This window comes from Puntigrus tetrazona, unplaced genomic scaffold (genome assembly GCF_018831695.1).
Source record: "Puntigrus tetrazona isolate hp1 unplaced genomic scaffold, ASM1883169v1 S000000904, whole genome shotgun sequence".
NCBI lineage: Eukaryota > Metazoa > Chordata > Actinopteri > Cypriniformes > Cyprinidae > Puntigrus > Puntigrus tetrazona.
Window position 1 is genome coordinate 21222 of NW_025048504.1, and position 23146 is coordinate 44367.

At 38.9% G+C, this 23146-nt stretch overlaps 10 pseudogenes; all 10 read left to right on the top strand.

The window, feature by feature from the left end:
• Positions 1-4238: 4238 nt before the first annotated feature.
• Positions 4239-4347, top strand: LOC122335870 (annotated as a pseudogene).
• Positions 4348-4620: 273 nt separating this feature from the next.
• On the top strand, positions 4621-4739 carry LOC122335831 (annotated as a pseudogene).
• Positions 4740-5011: 272 nt separating this feature from the next.
• Positions 5012-5130, top strand: LOC122335837 (annotated as a pseudogene).
• A 276-nt stretch (positions 5131-5406) lies between these two features.
• Positions 5407-5525, top strand: LOC122335873 (annotated as a pseudogene).
• A 6006-nt stretch (positions 5526-11531) lies between these two features.
• Positions 11532-11640, top strand: LOC122335868 (annotated as a pseudogene).
• A 275-nt stretch (positions 11641-11915) lies between these two features.
• Positions 11916-12024, top strand: LOC122335866 (annotated as a pseudogene).
• Positions 12025-12296: 272 nt separating this feature from the next.
• Positions 12297-12405, top strand: LOC122335867 (annotated as a pseudogene).
• Positions 12406-15164: 2759 nt separating this feature from the next.
• Positions 15165-15283, top strand: LOC122335846 (annotated as a pseudogene).
• Positions 15284-15555: 272 nt separating this feature from the next.
• On the top strand, positions 15556-15674 carry LOC122335842 (annotated as a pseudogene).
• Positions 15675-21633: 5959 nt separating this feature from the next.
• LOC122335854 lies at positions 21634-21752 on the top strand (annotated as a pseudogene).
• Positions 21753-23146: the final 1394 nt, after the last annotated feature.

Here is a 23146-nt window from a genome sequence, read left to right on the forward strand (position 1 = left end):
ATGGAGAGTAATGTTTTTATGTACTTATTTTTCCTTCTTTTCATGGTTTCAAGATGTGTTGCTTTTAATGCAAGGGGACTGATGGACATGGGAAAATTTGAAAGAGTGAAAGAAAAATGTAAAGGAGAAGATGTTATTGCTCTGCAGAAACAAACTGGAAAGATAGTGTGATGATGGACTATAAAAAGATGTGGGTAGGGGATATTTTGTATAATAATGGGGATGGAAGGCCTGGGAGAGGAGTGGCATTTTTAATGGGAAAAGGGGTTTTTAACGCAAAGCAAAGTAGTGTATAAAGATAAAATGGGGAAATGTATGGTTGTGGAAGTGGATTATGAGGACGGGAACTGATTTTAGTGAATATACACGCGCCAACAGAAGAAAAGAAAAGAAAGATTTTTAATGTTTTAAGGAATATTGTAAAGAAATATAAGGACATAATAATGATGGGGATTTTAACACAGTTTTTAGCAAACAAGACATGGCAGAAGGAATGGTGTTTAAAACTGACACGGGAAGAAAAGAATTAAAAGCATTAATGGAAGAGAATAATATGATCGATGTGTGGAGAGAAAGAAATGAAAAGAAAAAGAATTTTCTAGGAGGCAAATAGTGGGGCAGCAGTTTGTGTGTGCAACAAGAATTGATTTTATTTTATGTACGAGAAATATGGAGAATTTTATAGAAAAGATTATGTATGAAGAGACAAGCTTTAGCGATCACAAGTTTTAGATTTTAGAATGGACTGGAGTAAAGTGCAAAGAGGGCCAGGAGTATGGATTTTAAATACAGAGATTTTAAAGAATGAAGATTATGTTTTCAGTATAAAGGAGATCATTGAAAAGGAAAAAGGAAATGAAATGTATAATGAGGATAAGCGAATGTGGTGGGGAGAATGTGAAATATCTGGTAAAAAAATTTACGATAAGATATTGCAAATTAGTTCAAAAATGTAAGAAAAACAAGGAAAGAGAGCTAAGAGCGAAATTAAATGAGGAACTGGGTAAGGCAGAAAAAGCATTCAGAAAATAAAAGAAATTGAGGGTAGACTGAAGGAAATGGAAGAGAAGAAATATGAAGGTGCAAGATTAAGTGGAGGGGAGAAGTGGAGGAGAAAGTGCACAAAGTTTTTCTTTGATCTGGAGAAAAGAAGAGGAAAAGCAGAAATGATTAAAGAAATAAGGGGCAAAAATGGGAGGATAGTAGAAGAAAATGGAGAAATCTTGAAAGAAATACAATCATACTATGAAAACTTATTCTGTACGGAGGGGATAAAAGAAGGAGAAAAAGAGGAACTACTAATGCAAATAAAATCAAGAGTAGGAGAAATTGATAAAAAAGAGTGTGATGATGAAGTAAAAGAAGAAGAAATAAAAAGAGCAATAAGTGACTTAAACAAAAGGAAAAGTCCAGGCATAGATGGGTTGGGGAGTGAGTTTTACATTGTTTTTAAAGATTTTTTAACCGGTATTTTAAAAGAAGTATTTGATGAGATTTTTAGGAAAGATGAGATGAACCAAAGGATGGGAATGAGATTAATGAAGCTGATATATAAAAGGAAAGGAGACAAATTGGAGTTAAAAAATTATAGGCCTATAACAATGCTTAACACCGATCTGAAGATTTTATCCAAAGTTTTAGCTAACAGATTAAAAGAAGTGATTCCCAGTATAATCAAAACAAACCAAGCGTACAGCATTAAAGGAAGGGACATTGCGGATACAACAATGAGCATAAAAGACACAATAAGGTATATAACCGAAAAGAGGAAAGATGGTTTTATAATCAGTTTGGACTTTGAGAAGGCTTTTGACAGGGTAGAGCATGATTTTTTATTTGGGGTTTTAAAGCGTTTTGGTTTTGGGAGGAATTTTATTAAATGGATTAAAATTTTATATAAAGGTGCTGTAACGAGAGTAAAATGCAATGGGTTTTTAACAGACTGTTTTAATTTAACTAGATCAATTAGGCAGGGTTGCCCGTTGTCGGCACTTTTATATGCTTTAGTCGCAGAACCACTGGGATTAGCGATAAAGAAGGAGGGACAAATAAAAGGGATAGGTATAGAAGGAGGGGAGAATAATATATTTCAGTATGCTGATGATACAACGCTAATGTTAAAAGATCTGGCCAGTGTAAGGAATCAATGAAAGTAGTACAAAAATTTTGCAGGGCATCGGGGGCTAAAGTTAATGAGGATAAAACGGTGTACATGAGATTTGGGGGACGGAGGTTTTAACCGGGCACTTTACTTTTAGGGAAACTAATGAAATAAAGATTTTAGGTATTATAATGGGGAGGATGAAAAGAAAGCGGAAGGAACAATGTGGGAAGAAATTTTAGGAGGGATTGAGAGAAGGTTGATCTTTTGGAAATTAATGTCATTAACTTTGAAAGGAAAGGTTTTAATTTTGAATGTTTTAATGGTTTCTAAGTTATGGCATATTTTATATGTGGCATCTATGCCGTTGTGGGTAGAAAAAAGGCTGAACAAATGTTTTTAGATTTTTATGGGAAGGAAAGCCACAAGAATAGCACATAACACTTTAATTGGAGAGGTGGGGAAGGGAGGATTGGGGTTAATGGATGTGGAACAAAGAAAGAACAGTCTGAGGGTAAAAATGATTCAAAAGTACATGGACGAAGACAACAAAGCGGCATGGAAGAGAACAATGGGGTATTTTTTAAATAAATGTAGTCATTTTAATTTGGGGGACCACATTTTATGGATGAAAACAAAAAAATGGATGACGGATATGCTGCCAGATTTTTATAAAGAACTACTGGGGCGTGGAGCAAATTTTTAAATAATGTGCATTTTAAGCCACAAGGTCGAGAGAACATTTTAAATCAGCCTTTATTCTTAAACAACTGTATTTTAAATCAAGGGAAGGAGGTATTTTTTAAGAAATGGTGGGATGTGGGGATCACAAAAGTCAGAGATGTTTTATATGAATTTAAAGAAGGGTTTTTACCAGTGCGATACATTGTGGATGTGATGGAGGAGGCAAAGGAGGATTATAGCACACGAGAGATAATAAACAAATATGACATGATTAAGAATGCAATACCGCAAGAGTGGATAAAGAGAATTGAAAATATGGAAGAAGACAAGCAAGAAAAAGACGTGTATATGTGAGGACGGGGAAAAACTGCATGTTTTTAATGAATGTACGGTGAAAAGGTTTTACTCTGTTTTTAGAAATGCTGTTTTTAAGAAGCCTGCTGTGAATGCATATTGGCTACAGAAATTTAACGATTTAAAAGAAGACAGTATATGGGGGAACCTAAATGGAAAATTTGTACAAACGAAATTGGAAAACTCTGAATATTTTATTAGACACAAAGTGATTTTTACAGATGTCATTTTAAACAAAATTGGAATGGAACGAAGCGCTACTTGTAAAGTTTGTAATGATAATGATGAAGGATTTTTACACCTGTTTTTATATTGTAACGAACTGGAGGATTTTAATGGTAAATGCAAAAGTTTGATTTTAAGTTTGAGAGGGGATGATAATGAAAGTTTTGAATGGAATAAGGTGGTGATGTTGGGTTTGGATAAGCAATGTAAAAACAAAAACTTATTCAGCATCACAATTAAATTGATAAGAGTGCAATATGGGAAAGAAGGATAGTGGCAAAAAAAGAAAATATTTTATTGGATGTGTGGAATGTGTTTAAAAGGAAATTTGAAAAGTATGTTCAATGCTTGTTTTATTATTTTAAACAAGAAGAGAAAATTGGTCTGTTTTATAATGTTTTTACCAAGGAAGTTTGCAAGATTTTAATGGACTCTGGATTGGAAATGTTATTGAATGACTGTTAAAATATAACTGTTCAAATAAAAAAAAAAAAAAAAAAAAAAAAAAAAAATTCATGCCTGATCTCGTCTGATCTCAGAAGCTAAGCAGAGTTGGGCCTAGTTAGTACTTGGATGGGGAAATACCAGGTGCTGTAAGTTTTGAGTTTTTCACTACTTATCTAATACACTGGCCCTTAGTGTGGCCAAAGTTTGACCAGCTCTATGCTTTCCCTTACTGCTTATTTAATTCAATTGCCTTTAAAGTAGCTGTTCTTTAAACAGAGTTTGACTGTTTTTAACTACTTAACTAATGCTCTTATCTTTAATGTAACTCATTTTGAAGTATTTTTTTGTATTTCATTCATTACTTATCTAGTATAATGGCACTTAGTGTGCCTCACCTTAAAATAGGGGGCTTTTTGCAGCAGCTTTCACTTACGGCCATCCCACCCTGTTCACGCCTGATCTCGTCTGATCTCAGAAGCTAAGCAGAGTTGGGCCTAGTTAGTACTTGGATGGGTGAATACCAGGTGCTGTAACTTTTGAGTTTTTCACTACTTATCTAATACACTGGCCCTTAGTGTGGCCAAAGTTTGACCAGCTCTTTGCTTTCCCTTACTGCTTATTTAATTCAATTGCCTTTAAAGTAGCTGTTCTTTAAACAGAGTTTGACTGTTTTTAACTACTTAACTAATGCTCTTATCTTTAATGTAGCTCATTTTGAAGTATTTTTTTGTATTTCATTCATTACTTATCTAGTATAATGGCACTTAGTGTGCCTCACCTTAAAATAGGGGCTTTTTGCAGCAGCTTTTGCTTACGGCCATACCACCCTGTTCACGCCTGATCTCGTCTGATCTCAGAAGCTAAGCAGAGTTGGGCCTATTTAGTACTTGGATGGGAGACTGCCTAGGAATACCAGGTGCTGTAAGTTTTGAGTTTTTCACTACTTATCTAATACACTGGCCCTTAGTGTGGCCAAAGTTTGACCAGCTCTTTGCTTTCCCTTACTGCTTATTTAATTCAATTGCCTTTAAAGTAGCTGTTCTTTAAACAGAGTTTGACTGTTTTTAACTACTTAACTAATGCTCTTATCTTTAATGTAGCTCATTTTGAAGTATTTTTTTGTATTTCATTCATTACTTATCTAGTATAATGGCACTTAGTGTGCCTCACCTTAAAATAGGGGCTTTTGCAGCAGCTTTAGCTTATGGCCATCCCACCCTGTTCACGCCTGATCTCGTCTGATCTCAGAAGCTAAGCAGAGTTGGGCCTAGTTAGTACTTGGATGGGAGACTGCCTAGGAATACCAGGTGCTGTAAGTTTTGAGTTTTTTCACTACTTATCTAATACACTGGCCCTTAGTGTGGCAAAAGTTTGACCAGCTCTTTGCTTTCCCTTACTGCTTATTTAATTCAATTGCCTTTAAAGTAGCTGTTCTTTAAAGATAGTTTGACTGTTTTTAACTACTTAACTAATGCTCTTATCTTTAATGTAGCTCATTTTGAAGTATTTTTTTTGTATTTCATTCATTACTTATCTAGTATAATGGCACTTAGTGTGCCTCACCTTAAAATAGGGGCTTTTTGCAGCAGTTTTTCGCTTACGGCCATACCACCCTGTTCACGCCTGATCTCGTCTGATCTCAGAAGCTAAGCAGAGTTGGGCTTAGTTAGTACTTGGATGGGAGACTGCCTAGGAATACCAGGTGCTGTAAGTTTTTGAGTTTTTCACTACTTATCTAATACACTGGCCCTTAGTGTGGCCAAAGTTTGACCAGCTCTTTGCTTTCCCTTACTGCTTATTTAATTCAATTGCCTTTAAAGTAGCTGTTCTTTAAACAGAGTTTGACTGTTTTTAACTACTTAACTAATGCTCTTATCTTTAATGTAGCTCATTTTGAAGTATTTTTGTATTTCATTCATTACCTATCTAGTATAATGGCACTTAGTGTGCCTCACCTTAAAATAGGGGCTTTTTGCAGGGGCTTTCACACGGCCATACCACCCTGTTGGCGCTAGAGAGCACACAGGAAGTTGTTGGCTGCAGTAGGGAGAGGAAGGCTCTCCTCCATTTTGTGTTAATTTTTGTGTTTGTATTTTGCTTTTTTCTTTAGTTTAAGTTAGTTTTTGTTTTTTCAGTTATAAAACCACCCAACAGCAGCTTTTTGCTTGCTGGAGGGTGGTTACACGCCTTTCTTTTTTCTTCTTTTCTTTAATGGACGGATTAATGGCAAATGACACTGGACTGGCACGAGGAACACGTGGGGCAAACGACAATGCAACGGCACAAGGAACATGCACAGCAAACGACACTGGAACGGCACGAGGAACACGCAAGGCAAACGACACTGGAACGGGAGGAGGAACACGCACGGCAAACGACACTGGACTGGATAAGCGACTACGAGTTGGAAATAGAATGGATCAAAACATGAAGAACAGGGTCAACGAAAGGAAATATTTAAAGGAGGCTACGGTGATTGTGAATGTGGAAAATGTGAATGATGTGACAGCGGTGGATATTATTAAAGCAGTGACGGACAAATGTGGAAATGGGACAATTCTGGCGCTAAGACCAAGGCAAGGGAAAGAATTTGAACTAACGATGGAAAATATGGAAATATGTGAGCATTTTACTGATGGACTCTTAATCAAAGGAGTGAACTGTGAGGTTAAAAGACTGCAAAATAGAGATTATGTTGTTTCCTTCATGGACCTGCCTGTCTACCTTGATGATAAGGAAATTATAGGAAAATTGGAGTCTTGGGGAGTTAATCCCATCTCAAAAATTAAAAGAAGATGCTACCTGGGCACTGACGTCGAAGATGGAACAAGGTTCCTAAAAGTAAGGTTCCCCAAGGAGGTGGCGTCGTTGCCCTACAGCACCAAGCTTGAAACAGCAGAGGGGCATGAGTACTTTCGGGTGATGCACAGCCATCAGGTGAAGACTTGTAGGCTGTGCATGAGCCCTGAACATCTGCTAAAAAGAATGCCCTGATTTCACCTGCTACAAATGTAAAGAAAGGGGACATTTTGCAAGAGAGTGCAATGCAGTAAAGTGCCCAGAGTGTCAACAAATTTTAAATAATTGCGAGTGTGGGATAGAGGGAGAGGAAGGAGGTATGGAACATCGGGTGGACAGACAGGTGCATGAAGGAAACAGGGACGCGGATGGAGAATTTGATAAAGGACAAGAGCAACAAGGACTACAATCAAAAGAAACAGACGGAGGAATGGGCAACAGAGAGGAAAGAGAAGGAATAAAAGAGAATGAAAAGAAGAAGGAACCGACACGAGAACAGGACACTCAAGGGACAGAAATGGAAATATCGGACAGTTTTAAAAGATTTCCGGATAACGTGGAGAAAGATGAACAAGAAATGAAAGATCAAAACAAAGAAACGGACACTGAAGAAGAAGCAAGGAAGGACAACATAGAAAAAGACAGAGGGGAAAGGACAAATAAGAAGGAGAGCACTAAAGGTAAAACCAAATGTTGGAAATGCAAGGAAAAAATAATGATACGGGACAAAGTAAAAGTTTTAACTTATGAAGTGTTAAGAGAGCTGGAGGAGAGAAGATGGAGAGTAATGTTTTTTATGTACTTATTTTTCCTTCTTTTCATGGTTTCAAGATGTGTTGCTTTTAATGCAAGGGGACTGATGGACATGGGAAAATTTGAAAGAGTGAAAGAAAAATGTAAAGGAGAAGATGTTATTGCTCTGCAGGAAACAAACTGGAAAGATAGTGTGATGATGGACTATAAAAGATGTGGGTAGGGGATATTTTGTATAATAATGGGGATGGAAGGCCTGGGAGAGGAGTGGCATTTTTAATGGGAAAAGGGGTTTTTAACGCAAGCAAAGTAGTGTATAAAGATAAAATGGGGAAATGTATGGTTGTGGAAGTGGATTATGAGGGACGGGAACTGATTTTAGTGAATATACACGCGCCAACAGAAGAGAAAGAAAAGAAAGATTTTTTTAATGTTTTAAGGAATATTGTAAAGAAATATAAGGACATAATAATGATGGGGGATTTTAACACAGTTTTTAGCAAACAAGACATGGCAGAAGGAATGGTGTTTAAAACTGACACGGGGAGAAAAGAATTAAAAGCATTAATGGAAGAGAATAATATGATCGATGTGTGGAGAGAAAGAAATGAAAAGAAAAAAGAATTTTCTAGGAGGCAAATAGTGGGGCAGTTTGTGTGTGCAACAAGAATTGATTTTATTTTATGTACGAGAAATATGGAGAATTTTATAGAAAAGATTATGTATGAAGAGACAAGCTTTAGCGATCACAAGTTTTTAGATTTTAGAATGGACTGGAGTAAAGTGCAAAGAGGGCCAGGAGTATGGATTTTAAATACAGAGATTTTAAAGAATGAAGATTATGTTTTCAGTATAAAGGAGATCATTGAAAAGGAAAAAGGAAATGAAATGTATAATGAGGATAAGCGAATGTGGTGGGAGAATGTGAAATATCTGGTAAAAAAATTTACGATAAGATATTGCAAATTAGTTCAAAAATGTAAGAAAAACAAGGAAAGAGAGCTAAGAGCGAAATTAAATGAGGAACTGGGTAAGGCAGAAAAAAGCATTCAGAAAATAAAAGAAATTGAGGGTAGACTGAAGGAAATGGAAGAGAAGAAATATGAAGGTGCAAGATTAAGTGGAGAGGAGAAGTGGAGGGGAGAAGTGCACAAAGTTTTTCTTTGATCTGGAGAAAAGAAGAGGAAAAGCAGAAATGATTAAAGAAATAAGGGGCAAAAATGGGAGGATAGTAGAAGAAAATGGAGAAATCTTGAAAGAAATACAATCATACTATGAAAACTTATTCTGTACGGAGGGGATAAAAGAAGGAGAAAAAGAGGAACTACTAATGCAAATAAAATCAAGAGTAGGAGAAATTGATAAAAAAGAGTGTGATGATGAAGTAAAAGAAGAAGAAATAAAAAGAGCAATAAGTGACTTAAACAAAAGGAAAAGTCCAGGCATAGATGGGTTGGGGAGTGAGTTTTACATTGTTTTTAAAGATTTTTTAACCGGTATTTTAAAAGAAGTATTTGATGAGATTTTTAGGAAAGATGAGATGAACCAAAGGATGGGAATGAGATTAATGAAGCTGATATATAAAAGGAAAGGAGACAAATTGGAGTTAAAAAATTATAGGCCTATAACAATGCTTAACACCGATCTGAAGATTTTATCCAAAGTTTTAGCTAACAGATTAAAAGAAGTGATTCCCAGTATAATCAAAACAAACCAAGCGTACAGCATTAAAGGAAGGGACATTGCGGATACAACAATGAGCATAAAAGACACAATAAGGTATATAACCGAAAAGAGGAAAGATGGTTTTATAATCAGTTTGGACTTTGAGAAGGCTTTTGACAGGGTAGAGCATGATTTTTTATTTGGGGTTTTAAAGCGTTTTGGTTTTGGGAGGAATTTTATTAAATGGATTAAAATTTTATATAAAGGTGCTGTAACGAGAGTAAAATGCAATGGGTTTTAACAGACTGTTTTAATTTAACTAGATCAATTAGGCAGGGTTGCCCGTTGTCGGCACTTTTATATGCTTTAGTCGCAGAACCACTGGGATTAGCGATAAAGAAGCAGGGACAAATAAAAGGGATAGGTATAGAAGGAGGGGAGAATAATATATTTCAGTATGCTGATGATACAACGCTAATGTTAAAAGATCTGGCCAGTGTAAGGGAATCAATGAAAGTAGTACAAAAAATTTTGCAGGGCATCGGGGCTAAAGTTAATGAGGATAAAACGGTGTACATGAGATTTGGGGGACGGAGGTTTTAACCGGGCACTTTACTTTTAGGAAACTAATGAAATAAAGATTTTAGGTATTATAATGGGGAGGGATGAAAAGAAAGCGGAAGGAACAATGTGGAAAGAAATTTTAGGAGGGATTGAGAGAAGGTTGATCTTTTGGAAATTAATGTCATTAACTTTGAAAGGAAAGGTTTTAATTTTGAATGTTTTAATGGTTTCTAAGTTATGGCATATTTTATATGTGGCATCTATGCCGTTGTGGGTAGAAAAAAGGCTGAACAAATGTTTTTTAGATTTTTTATGGGAAGGAAAGCCGCCAAGAATAGCACATAACACTTTAATTGGAGAGTGGGGAAGGGAGGATTGGGGTTAATGGATGTGGAACAAAGAAAGAACAGTCTGAGGGTAAAAATGATTCAAAAGTACATGGACGAAGACAACAAAGCGGCATGGAAGAGAACAATGGGGTATTTTTTAAATAAATGTAGTCATTTTAATTTGGGGGACCACATTTTATGGATGAAAACAAAAAAATGGATGACGGATATGCTGCCAGATTTTTATAAAGAACTACTGGGGGCGTGGAGCAAATTTTTAAATAATGTGCATTTTAAGCCACAAGGTCGAGAGAACATTTTAAATCAGCCTTTATTCTTAAACAACTGTATTTTAAATCAAGGGAAGGAGGTATTTTATAAGAAATGGTGGGATGTGGGGATCACAAAAGTCAGAGATGTTTTATATGAATTTAAAGAAGGGTTTTTACCAGTGCGATACATTGTGGATGTGATGGAGGAGGCAAAGGAGGATTATAGCACACGAGAGATAATAAACAAATATGACATGATTAAGAATGCAATACCGCAAGAGTGGATAAAGAGAATTGAAAATATGGAAGAAGACAAGCAAGAAAAAGACGTATATGTGAGGACGGGGGAAAAACTGCATGTTTTTAATGAATGTACGGTGAAAAGGTTTTACTCTGTTTTTAGAAATGCTGTTTTTAAGAAGCCTGCTGTGAATGCATATTGGCTACAGAAATTTAACGATTTAAAAGAAGACAGTATATGGGGGAACCTAAATGGAAAATTTGTACAAACGAAATTGGAAAACTCTGAATATTTTATTAGACACAAAGTGATTTTTACAGATGTCATTTTAAACAAAATTGGAATGGAACACAGCGCTACTTGTAAAGTTTGTAATGATAATGATGAAGGATTTTTACACCTGTTTTTATATTGTAACGAACTGGAGGATTTTAATGGTAAATGCAAAAGTTTGATTTTAAGTTTGAGAGGGGATGATAATGAAAGTTTTGAATGGAATAAGGTGGTGATGTTGGGTTTGGATAAGCAATGTAAAAACAAAAACTTATTCAGCATCACAATTAAATTGATAAGAGTGCAATATGGGAAAGAAGGATAGTGGCAAAAAAGAAAAATATTTTATTGGATGTGTGGAATGTGTTTAAAAGGAAATTTGAAAAGTTTGTTCAATGCTTGTTTTATTATTTTAAACAAGAAAAGAAAATTGGTCTGTTTTATAATGTTTATATCTCTGTCTCTGTCCTGATCTCAGAAGCTAAGCAGAGTTGGGCCTAGTTAGTACTTGGATGGGAGAGTGCCTAGGAATACCAGGTGCTGTAAGTTTTTGAGTTTTTTCACTACTTATCTAATACACTGGCCCTTAGTGTGGCCAAAGTTTGACCAGCTCTTTGCTTTCCCTTACTGCTTATTTAATTCAATTGCCTTTAAAGTAGCTGTACTTTAAAAAAGAGTTTGACTGTTTTTAACTACTTAACTAATGCTCTTATCTTTAATGTAGCTCATTTTGAAGTATTTTTTGTATTTCATTCATTACTTATCTAGTATAATGGCACTTAGTGTGCCTCACCTTAAAATAGGGGGCTTTTGCAGCAGCTTTCGCTTATGGCCATACTACCCTGTTCACGTCTGATCTCAGAAGCTAAGCAGAGTTGGGCCTAGTTAGTACTTGGATGGGAGACTGCCTAGGAATACCAGGTGCTGTAAGTTTTGAGTTTTTTCACTACTTATCTAGTACACTGGCCCTTAGTGTGGCCAAAGTTTGACCAGCTCTTTGCTTTCCCTTAATGCTTATTTAATTCAATTGCCTTTAAAGTAGCTGTACTTTAAAAAGAGTTTGACTGTTTTTAACTACTTAACTAATGCTCTTATCTTTAATGTAGCTCATTTTGAAGTATTTTTTTGTATTTCATTCATTACTTATCTAGTATAATGGCACTTAGTGTGCCTCACCTTAAAAGAGGGGGCTTTTTGCAACAGCTTTCACTTACGCCCATACCACCCTGTTCACGTCTGATCTCAGAAGCTAAGCAGAGTTGGGCCTAGTTAGTACTTGGATGGGAGACTGCCTAGGAATACCAGGTGCTGTAAGTTTTGAGTTTTTCACTACTTATCTAATACACTGCTCCTTAGTGTGGCCAAAGTTTGACCAGCTCTTTGCTTTCCCTTACTGCTTATTTAATTCAATTGCCTTTAAAAGTAGTTGTTCTATAATAGAGTTTGACTGTTTTTAACTACTTAACTAATGCTCTTATCTTTAATGTAGCTCATTTTGAAGTATTTTTTGTATTTCATTCATTACTTGTCTAGTATAATGGCACTTAGTGTGCCTCACCTTAAAAGAGGGGCTTTTTGCAACAGCTTTCACTTACGCCCATACCACCCTGTTCACGTCTGATCTCAGAAGCTAAGCAGAGTTGGGCCTAGTTAGTACTTGGATGGGAGACTGCCTAGGAATACCAGGTGCTGTAAGTTTTGAGTTTTTTCACTACTTATCTAATACACTGCTCCTTAGTGTGGCCAAAGTTTGACCAGCTCTTTGCTTTCCCTTACTGCTTATTTAATTCAATTGCCTTTAAAAGTAGTTGTTCTATAATAGAGTTTTTGACTGTTTTTAACTACTTAACTAATGCTCTTATCTTTAATGTAGCTCATTTTGAAGTATTTTTTTGTATTTCATTCATTACTTATCTAGTATAATGGCACGTGAGTGTGCCTCACCTTAAAATAGGGGCTTTTGCAGCAGCTTTTGCTTACGGCCATACCAATCTGTTCACACCTGATCTCGTTTGATGGGCGTGTTCTGGGAGAGTTTGGAATTCTGAGCTGCAATTTTGTTTTGGTTTTTTTGGCAAAGTTCTGAGGTTTTTTTATCTTTGCAGTTGTCTCTTTCTCCCCCCTGCAGCGGCTGCTGCTTGCGGGGAGGAGTTTTGTTTTGTTTGGTTTTTCTTTTTCACCATTGAGGTTGTGGTCGGCCATTGAATGGAGCACATGGAAGGAGATAATGGAGTGCCACAAACAGAGGTGATTTCCGAAAAGGACAGAGGCAAGTGTGACAGGATGGAGGAAAAGGTGTTTGAAAAGAGCTTAACTTTGAGTGTGGAAATTGTTGGAGATGAGAAAATCACAATGATGGAGCTACTTGAGGAATTAATGAAGTTTGTGGGGCTGTGATTGGATGTCGGTTCAAAGGAGATAAAAATATGAGATTACAATGAGCCACAGTAAGGGGAAACAAAGGCTGATTGATTGATTCAAAATCAAAACTGTCAAATTTTGGCTAGAGATCTGAGCAATGATGAACTTGTTGTTTCATTCATGAATCTTCCGTGTATATCACTGATGAGGAAATTCTGGAGAAACTGGAAGGATGGGGTGTCAAAGCAACATCTTCAGTCAAGAGGAGGAGATGGCCAGGAACAGACATTGCAGATGGGACTCGCTTCTGTAGAGTTAAGTTCACTGATACTGTTCAATCTTTGCCATACTCCACAAAGTTTGAAACATTGGAAGGTGCGGAACACTTTCGAGTGATTCATAACAGACAAGTGAAAGTGTGTCGTATTTGTATTCAGCCTGGACATGTATTGAGAGACTGCCCTGAATTTACTTGCTACAAGTGTGGTAAACAGGGACACTACGCTAGAGAATGCAAAGAACTGAGTGATGTACATTATGGTGATGTGTTGTGGGGTGCGAACTTGTCCAGTGGATTAAATGAGGATGGGAGTAGACCCATGCAAGAAGACACAATGGGGAACACCCTTGATGACTTTAATCCAGGACTGAAGGATCACACAGCTCAAGCTGAGCGAGGCACCTCCTCTCTCCAGAGTGCTAGATCAGGGCTCTCTCAGCGTCTAGTGGGCAGTAAAGAAAAGGACAGGAGTGTGGTTAAAACATTTATTGCAGATGAGTCACCACAGTCATCAGCCTCGTTTTTAGACTGCTCTCAAGCGTGATGGAACTGTAAATGATGTTGTTGATGTTGATGAGGATGAGGATGATGATGATAATGATGAAGATGATGACAATGATGAAGATGATGATGACTATGATCTGTATGAGGGGGTATGTGAAAATCTGCAACTGTTTGTAAGGAAAAAAGATTGCTGACTGACAAGGGAGAGAAAGGAGGTATAAAGAAAAAGAAATGAGGTTTATCTATTTATCTCAAAGTCACGCCTACTGCTGCTATGATTAAAATTGCATCCCTAAATGCTAATGGTCTTGGTAACATGTGTAAACTTGAAATGGTTTTAAAAACTGTGAAGGCTGACATTTATTGTTTCCAAGAAACAAACTGGGATAGCAGTAAATTAAGAGAGGTGAGAAGGATGTGTGTGGGAGGGAAGTCGAAAACTTAATGCTTTTTTTACGTAGAATGTCAAGGTTTGAAACAATACCATGAATTATTAAGCAAATGTGTTAAAAAGAATTGGGAAAATTACTTTTGTGGATGAAGAGTGGAGTAAGATATTTTTGTTCGGTATGGTGAAAGCAAAGAATGTAAAAGGCAATGTGCAGCTATTGAACATTATGTTAAGTTTTGCAAGGTATGCAGTGCGTTTGAGGAGAAACAAGGCTTTCTTTGAGAAAAAAAAAAAAAAAGAGAAAATGTATGGCGTATTTTTTTAAGAATTTGATAAAACAACATATAAGCATGGTAAAAACTGATATGTATGTTGATTTTTGCAAGAATTTTGTTGATGGAAGTATGTTTATTTCTGTTACAGATTTCAATGAACTTGTGTTTAATTTTTGAAAAATTGTAAAAGAAAGGCTGCTGGAAAATTTAATGCAGATATTTATTTTGTACTTATTGTAAATGTGAAAAATCTTTTATAATAAAAAAAAAAAAAATGTTCACGCCTGATCTCGTCTGATCTCAGAAGCTAAGCAGAGTTGGGCCTAGTTAGTACTTGGATGGGAGACTGCCTAGGAATACCAGGTGCTGTAAGTTTTGAGTTTTTCACTACTTATCTAATACACTGCTCCTTAGTGTGGCCAAAGTTTGACCAGCTCTTTGCTTTCCCTTACTGCTTATTTAATTCAATTGCCTTTAAAGTAGCTGTTCTTTAAACAGAGTTTGACTGTTTTTAACTACTTAACTAATGCTCTTATCTTTAATGTAGCTCATTTTGAAGTATTTTTTGTATTTCATTCATTACTTATCTAGTATAATGGCACTTAGTGTGCCTCCCTTAAAATAGGGGCTTTTTGCCACAGCTTTCGCTTAAGGTCATACCACCCTGTTCATGCCTGATCTCGTCTGATCTCAGAAGCTAAGCAGAGTTGGGCCTAGTTAGTACTTGGATGGGAGACTACCTAGGAATACCAGGTGCTGTAAGTTTTGAATTTTTTCACTACTTATCTAATACACTGGCCCTTAGTGTGGCCAAAGTTTGACCTGATCTTTGCTTTCCCTTACTGCTTATTTAATTCAATTGATTTTAAAGTAGCTGTTGTTTAAACAGAGTTTGACTGTTTTTAACTACTTAACTAATGCTCTTATCTTTAATTTAGCTCATTTTGAAGTATTTTTTGTATTTCATTCATTACTTATCTAGTATAATGGCACTTAGTGTGCCTCACCTTAAAATAGGGGCTTTTTGCAGCAGCTTTAAACACGGCCATACCACCCTGTTCACACCTGATCTCGTCTGATCTCAGAAGCTAAGCAGAGTTGGGCCTAGTTAGTACTTGGATGGGAGACTGCCTTGGAATACCAGGTGCTGTAAATTTTTGAGTTTTTCACTACTTATTGAGAGAATTAATTCTCTATTACTGTGTGTGTGTGTGAGCAAGGTATGACAATTGTTCTAGTCCCTTTTCGCCCTGCAGGTATAGTTTCAGGTTACTCTACTAACTCTGTAGTCTTTCATTCCTTATATAGACTTGCTTTGTCTCTAGTCTGCTAATTTTGTGAATCTTCAACCCATATATGGAGTTGTCTTTTGTCCTCTCCGTAGTGGGCAGTTGAGGCATGTCCAGCTATGCAATAGAGGTCAACGCACCATAAGGGCTATATAAGCTGATGTTTTTCTCTCTGTGTTAAGCTGCATTCTGAATAAACCAGATTTGATTTCACTCGTGTGGTTTGTTTCGACTGCTGCTTCCAGGCGCCTGAATTTGTTCTGTACTGCTGATGAACGGACACAGGGGGACGCATACACTGAAGAAGAGAAGTTCTTACAGTTCTGGGGGCTTGTCCGGGATACATCTGACCAGGTAAGAGAAAGTATAGTTTCACTACCTGAGTAGATGTATCCGCCTAGTCAATTGTATCGTGTTTGATTAAATTCAGACTAGATTGACTTGTTATAGTGCGTGTCCGAGTCATCAGTGGTCAGAATGGGACAAACATATCCTAAACCTGAACCCTCTGAAACACCCAAAGCATGGATGGAACGTTGTGGTTGGGGATACTACACGGTTCCATATCTTGATAATTTGGCGGGATGGACAGCAGGTACCCAGTGGCGAGATTATCCGCGTGAGGGCACTTTCGACCCAAGTCATATGAAAACAGTTTACAATTTAGTATATGGAGGTGAGGGCGACCCTGATTGGGATTACGATTATATGAGAGGAGGATATGACGTGTGGTATAAAATGGCAGAGGTTTGGAGGAAAAGACGAATGCGTATAAAACTCAAAAGCAGTTTTGAAAACTGTACCAAAACCAAAGAAAAATTATAAAGACAAACCATTGACAATGTCTAAACCGTGTGACGAAAACCGCCACCTTATGTTGCACCGCCTGTGCCTAATGCACCGCTCCCACAGAATCCGCCCGTGTCGAGCATTTATCCGTCCCTAGCTGCTTTGTCTGGTGAAAAGGAGCGTCGCCACAACACCCCAAAGAGGGGCCTGACGAGGGTTCTGTAATGAGACCGTGCCAGCATGTCCACCTCGCCAGATAATGTAGCTGCGGTATGGGTAGCGAGGAATAAGGAAATTGATATTCAACCACCCTCTCCAAGTGCTCTGAAAGATATCATGTCTATGCTTCCTGGTGTTGAGAATCCTGTGGCTTTCGTTGATATGTTAATCAGATGCTCGCACCACTGTCAATTAGTTGGGGCTGATTATAGATTCATTCTGCATAGCAAATTAGGCGCAGCCTACGATGAGAACGCTGTAATTAAGGCAGTACCTGTTCTCGCACCAAATTTGACGTAGTAAAGCGCGAGGATTTAACAGAAGGAATCGGGAAAGGAAAGACCAGCAGGAAAAGGACAGTTATTGAATTTGCATGGCGTGACGATCCGAAGAAATGATGAGCCAACTGAGTGTACAATTAAAAAGGTATCTTTTGGATTTGAAATCTTCCAACCGTGATCTGTCACAAGTCACTAACTGTAAACAGGGCAAGGATGAGACTGTTGCATGTTTTTTCACCCGTTTTTCGGACGTGTGGAAGGTTGTGGGCGGACTGGAGCTGGACAGTGATGAGCCCAACCCGATGTTCATATCTACCTTTATGTCCAACTGCCTTCCAACCCACAAGGATGTTCTGAAGTACCATCTGTGTGACAGACATAACCTGAAGGTTAAAGATGCGGGGGTCAAAATCAGAACTTTAGAGAGTGATGGTATGTTCCCTGAGGTAGGAAAACGCAACATTGTATGTGTGTCTGTAGCTGGTGGCTATGCACCAGGTACACAAGGAGGATTTAAGAAGGGCAGAAAGCCAGGAAGGTGTAATTATTGTAAAAAGCCTGGGCATTGGGCTAGAGAATGTAACAAGCGCAGGGGGCCGATGAGCAGGCAAGGGCGGGGGCAACCCCAGCCCCGAGAGGGTCCCCACAGATGTATGCGCAGATGTATGCACAGCCTAGCAGTCAGCAGCAACAGCCTCAGGCTCCTTACCAACCTAGGGGCTACGCGCAGCAGCCTGTCTACCGTCCTCAAGAATAGGGCAGCCCACAGAGTTCTGACCCCACTGAAGTTGTAAATTCCGCACTTTTATCTCTTTGTTTTGCTTCCCCCACAGGGCGTGACTTGCCACTCATTGAGTTACATGTGAATGGGCAAACGTACCCCTTTCTGTTGGATACTGGGGCTACGTTGTCTTCTTTGGGGTCTATGTATAATGGGCCTATATCATCATCATCTGTTAGCTCTGTGGGAATCGATGGGGTGCCCTTCAGGAGTCCTATGACTCCTCCTTTTGTTGTCTTTTGTGTGGATGATCCAAAGTGTAAATTTAAGCATCGTTTTGTGTTCATGGCTGACTCTCCTTTTAATTTGCTTGGTAGAGACTTGATGTCCAAACTGTGTTTGTCTCTATCCTTTGCAGGGTCACAGCTTGTGGTTGAAACTACTTCCTCTCCCTCAGCGCCCTTGGTTGCCGTCCAAGGCCTTATAGTTCCTCATAATGTTTCTTGTGTTCACTGCAGCGGCCCGACTGCCTTTCCCTTACAGCTCTCCCTGACTCGCTATGGGCCTTACACAAGGATGATGTTGGCCTTGTGTCCTGTGTACCATACGAAGACTTAATACAGGCCTGTCGTCTTCCTAGTTCGTTGTCCATCATCAAAACTAAGGGCCATTCTGTCCTTGATACCCTTGAGGCTAGAGGTAACACTTTAGCTGACCATGCAGCCAAAACTGACATAGATATTTGTGCTATACAGGCGGCTGCTACAGAAGCGGATGTGGCGTTTTGGATCTCTGAGGAGCGTCAAAGAATGACGACGGTATTTTGGTTGACTCTTCCGGCCGTGTGTGTGTGCCAGCCTCCTGTGCCCGTTCTTGGTAAGAGCGTTTCATGGTGTCACACACCGCGGCCGAAGAGGGGTATTGGATGAAATGACCAATTTTTTGTGCATCCAACATTTAGCCACATATGTTAATTCCACTTTAGACAGATGCATGGTTTGTGCTATGAATAATTGTTCTAAACCTTTGGCGTCGCATCAACAGCTCCTCTGCCAGAGGGCCCATTGCAACAATGGCAAGTAGATTTCACACATCTACCTAAGAGGGGCCCATACAAATACCTATTGGTGTTTGTGGACAAATTTTCTAGATGGGTGGAGGCGTTTCCATGCCCAAAGGAAGACGCCCCCACTGTGGTACGATATCTACTCAAAGAAATAATTCCTAGATATGGTATACCACTCGCCATAGACTCTGATAAGGGCCCTGCCTTCGTGTCTAAAGTACTAATGAACCTAATGAAAGAATTGCAGATCACGTGGAGACACCACATTCCATATCATCCTCAATCATCTGGTATAGTCGAAAGGGCAAATCGTACTATCAAAGATAAATTACGAAAAGCAATGCAAACGGTCGGTCACCAAGACTGGACCTCACTGCTACCCGTTGTCCTGGCAGAAATGAGAATGTCACCCCATAAGGGTCTCAAAGGTCTATCACCATATGAGATGGTGATGGGACGCCTTTCCCGCGCCTTGGAGAAAGGGAGGGTGTTTTGGGAGATGGGGATGTGATGTCCATATGAGTGAATATGTGCAGTTACTAATTGAAGCTCTCCACAAGAATTGGAGCAAAATGCATTCGAGTTCAGCACCTATACCAATTGACATGACTCACCCTTTTCAAGTGGGTGACACAGTATTAGTGAAACAATTCTTAAAAATGGGAGACCCATTGGACAAAACAAAATATAGTGCTCCTACCAAAATTGTTGCTGTAACTCGAACCGCCGTACTAACTGATTCTTTTCCACAGTGGATCCATGCAACCAGGCTGAAAATGCATCAATCAGCCGTATGAATGTCTAATAGTTTTCTGACCAGATTGTTATTAGCCGTCAACACCTGAACAAGGGGCCACTCTTGTAGGATCATTGATCACTACTGTCACGGGACGGGAGGGGATGGACGGTGCACATTACTGGACTGACGACCTGACGACTTCTTACGTAGATTGGTTGCTATTGCACAACAGAGGAGCTGAACACGCAGCGCTGTTGCTGACATAGAAACTGACTGCACATATCCTTTGATTATATTATTTAATTATTATTTGATCAGAATGCAGCTTCTGTTAGTATTCATGATTTTTGTATCATTACAATGTGTGAACTGTGTTTTACCTACTGATAATTTGTTCTGGCAATATGCCAATTGGACAGCTAGACATCACACCAATGAGTCATGTTATGTATGTCAGCAAATCATGTCATCAACTGTATCAGTGTCCATGCCTGTCATGCCTCAAAACAATATAACAACTGTATGTAGATCGCTTAATAGCTGGAAGCCTGCCGTTAACTGTGATGGGTGGAGCGGCTCAATGACATCAACACAGGTTCCTTTCCTGAAGGAACATCTTGGGATAAGGCCAATGTTTTTGAGTTATCTTACCCTGTTCAGATATTCCAGCATACCTCACAGCATAAGAAACAGTACCACAGGTTTAAGAGATCTGTAGCTGATGACGTCCCTGAGGAGCATCAACTCTCAACTAAATGGCACCGGTTCTGGACCTCTTTGGTGCCCACGTATGGTGTCAGTGATCTGTGGCATCAGACCGAAGTTCTGCACTACCGTCTGGCTAAATTTGTTAATGACACCACAATTGGATTAGACGGAGCGCGGAGGGAGCTGGGTGCTCTGCGTCTGATGACCACACAGAATCGACTAGCCCTGGACATGTTGCTAGCAAAAGAAGGCGGAGTATGTGCTCTGGTTGGTGACCAGTGTTGTACGTGACGTCCCAACTGAGGACGAACCTGCTGCTGGTGCTGTGGGCCATGCTGTGAAGGAAATGAAAAAGGTTGCAGAAGACTTGTATGATGATGAACAAAAGATACAGGACTGGGGGTGGGGTATTTTACATCACCTGTTTGGCTGGATGACTCCTTTCTTTACTATGCTTGTACCAATTTTAATAATCGGTTTTGCTGTATGTGTTTTTGGACCATGCATTATGAGATGTTTGATGGATCGTGTGTATGCCACAATTGACAGTATGACAGGTCCTCGTTATACTCCAATGGCCAGAAATTAGGCTCTTCAGCCTAAAAGAGGGGACTGAGAGAATTAATTCTCTATTACTGTGTGTGTGTGTGAGCAAGGTATGACAATTGTTCTAGTCCCTTTTCGCCCTGCAGGTATAGTTTCAGGTTACTCTACTAACTCTGTAGTCTTTCATTCCTTATGTAGACTTGCTTTGTCTCTAGTCTGCTAATTTTGTGAATCTTCAACCCATATATGGAGTTGTCTTTTGTCCTCTCCGTAGTGGGCAGTTGAGGCATGTCCAGCTATGCAATAGAGGTCAACGCCCCATAAGGGCTATATAAGCTGATGTTTTTCTCTCTGTGTTAAGCTGCATTCTGAATAAACCAGATTTGATTTCACTCGTGTGGTTTGTTTCGACTGCTGTTTCCAGGCACCTGAATTTGTTCTGTACTACTGATGAACGGACACAGTGGGACGCATACACTGAAGAAGAGAAGTTCTTACACTTATCTAATACACTGGCCCTTAGTGTGGCCAAAGTTTGACCAGCTCTTTGCTTTCCCTTACTGCTTATTTAATTCAATTGCCTTTAAAGTAGCTGTTCTATAATAGAGTTTGACTGTTTTTAACTACTTAACTAATGCTCTTATCTTTAATGTAGCTCATTTTGAAGTATTTTTTTGTATTTCATTCATTACTTATCTAGTATAATGGCACTTATTGTGCCTCACCTTAAAATAGGGGGCTTTTTGCCGCAACTTTCGCTTATGGCCATACCACCCTGTTCACGCCTGATCTCGCCTGATTTCAGAAGCTAAGCAGAGTTGGGCCTAATTAGTACTTGGATGGGAGACTGCCTAGGAATACCAGGTGCTGTAATTTTTGAGTTTTTCACTACTTATCTAATACACTGGCCGTTAGTGTGGCCAAAGTTTGACCAGCTCTTTGCTTTCCCTTACTGCTTATTTAATTCAATTGCCTTTAAAGTAGCTTTACTTTAAACAGAGAGTTTGACTGTTTTTAACTACTTAACTAATGCTCTTATCTTTAATGTAGCTCATTTTGAAGTATTTTTTTGTATTTCATTCATTACTTATCTAGTATAATGGCACTTAGTGTGCCTCACCTTAAAATAGGGGCTTTTTGCAGCAGCTTTAACACGGCCATACCACCCTGTTGGCGCTAGAGAGCACACAGGAAGTTGTTGGCTGCAGCAGGGAGAGGAAGGCTCTCCTCCATTTTGTGTTAATTTTTGTGTTTGTATTTTGCTTTTTCTTTAGTTTAAGTTAGTTTTTTTGTTTTTTTTTCAGTTATAAAACCACCCAACAGCAGCTTTTTGCTTGCTGGAGGGTGGTTACGCCTTTTCTATTTTTCTTTTTTTTCTTCTTTTCTTTAATGGACGGATTAATGGCAAATGACACTAGACTGGCACGAGGAACACGTGGGGCGACAATGCAACGACACTGGAATGGGAGGAGGAACACGCACGACACTGCAAAACGACACTGGACTGGATGGATAAGCGACTACGAGTTGGAAATAGAATGGATCAAAACATGAAGAACAGGGTCAACGAAAGGAAATATTTAAAGGAGGCTACGGTGATTGTGAATGTGGAAAATGTGAATGATGTGACAGCGGTGGATATTATTAAAGCAGTGACGGACAAATGTGGAAATGGGACAATTCTGGCGCTAAGACCAAGGCAAGGGAAAGAATTTGAACTAACGATGGAAAATATGGAAATATGTGAGCATTTTACTGATGGACTCTTAATCAAAGGAGTGAACTGTGAGGTTAAAAGACTGCAAAATAGAGATTATGTTGTTTCCTTCATGGACCTGCCTGTCTACCTTGATGATAAGGAAATTATAGGAAAATTGGAGTCTTGGGGAGTTAATCCCATCTCAAAAATTAAAAAGAAGATGCTACCTGGGCACTGACGTCGAAGATGGAACAAGGTTCCTAAAAGTAAGGTTCCCAAGGAGGTGGCGTCGTTGCCCTACAGCACCAAGCTTGAAACAGCAGAAGGGCCGCAGTACTTTCGGGTGATGCACAGCCATCAGGTGAAGACTTGTAGGCTGTGCATGAGCCCTGAACATCTGCTAAAAGAATGCCCTGATTTCACCTGCTACAAATGTAAAGAAAGGGGACATTTTGCAAGAGAGTGCAATGCAGTAAAGTGCCCAGAGTGTCAACAAATTTTAAATAATTGCGAGTGTGGGATAGAGGGAGAGGAAGGAGGTATGGAACATCGGGTGGACAGACAGGTGCAT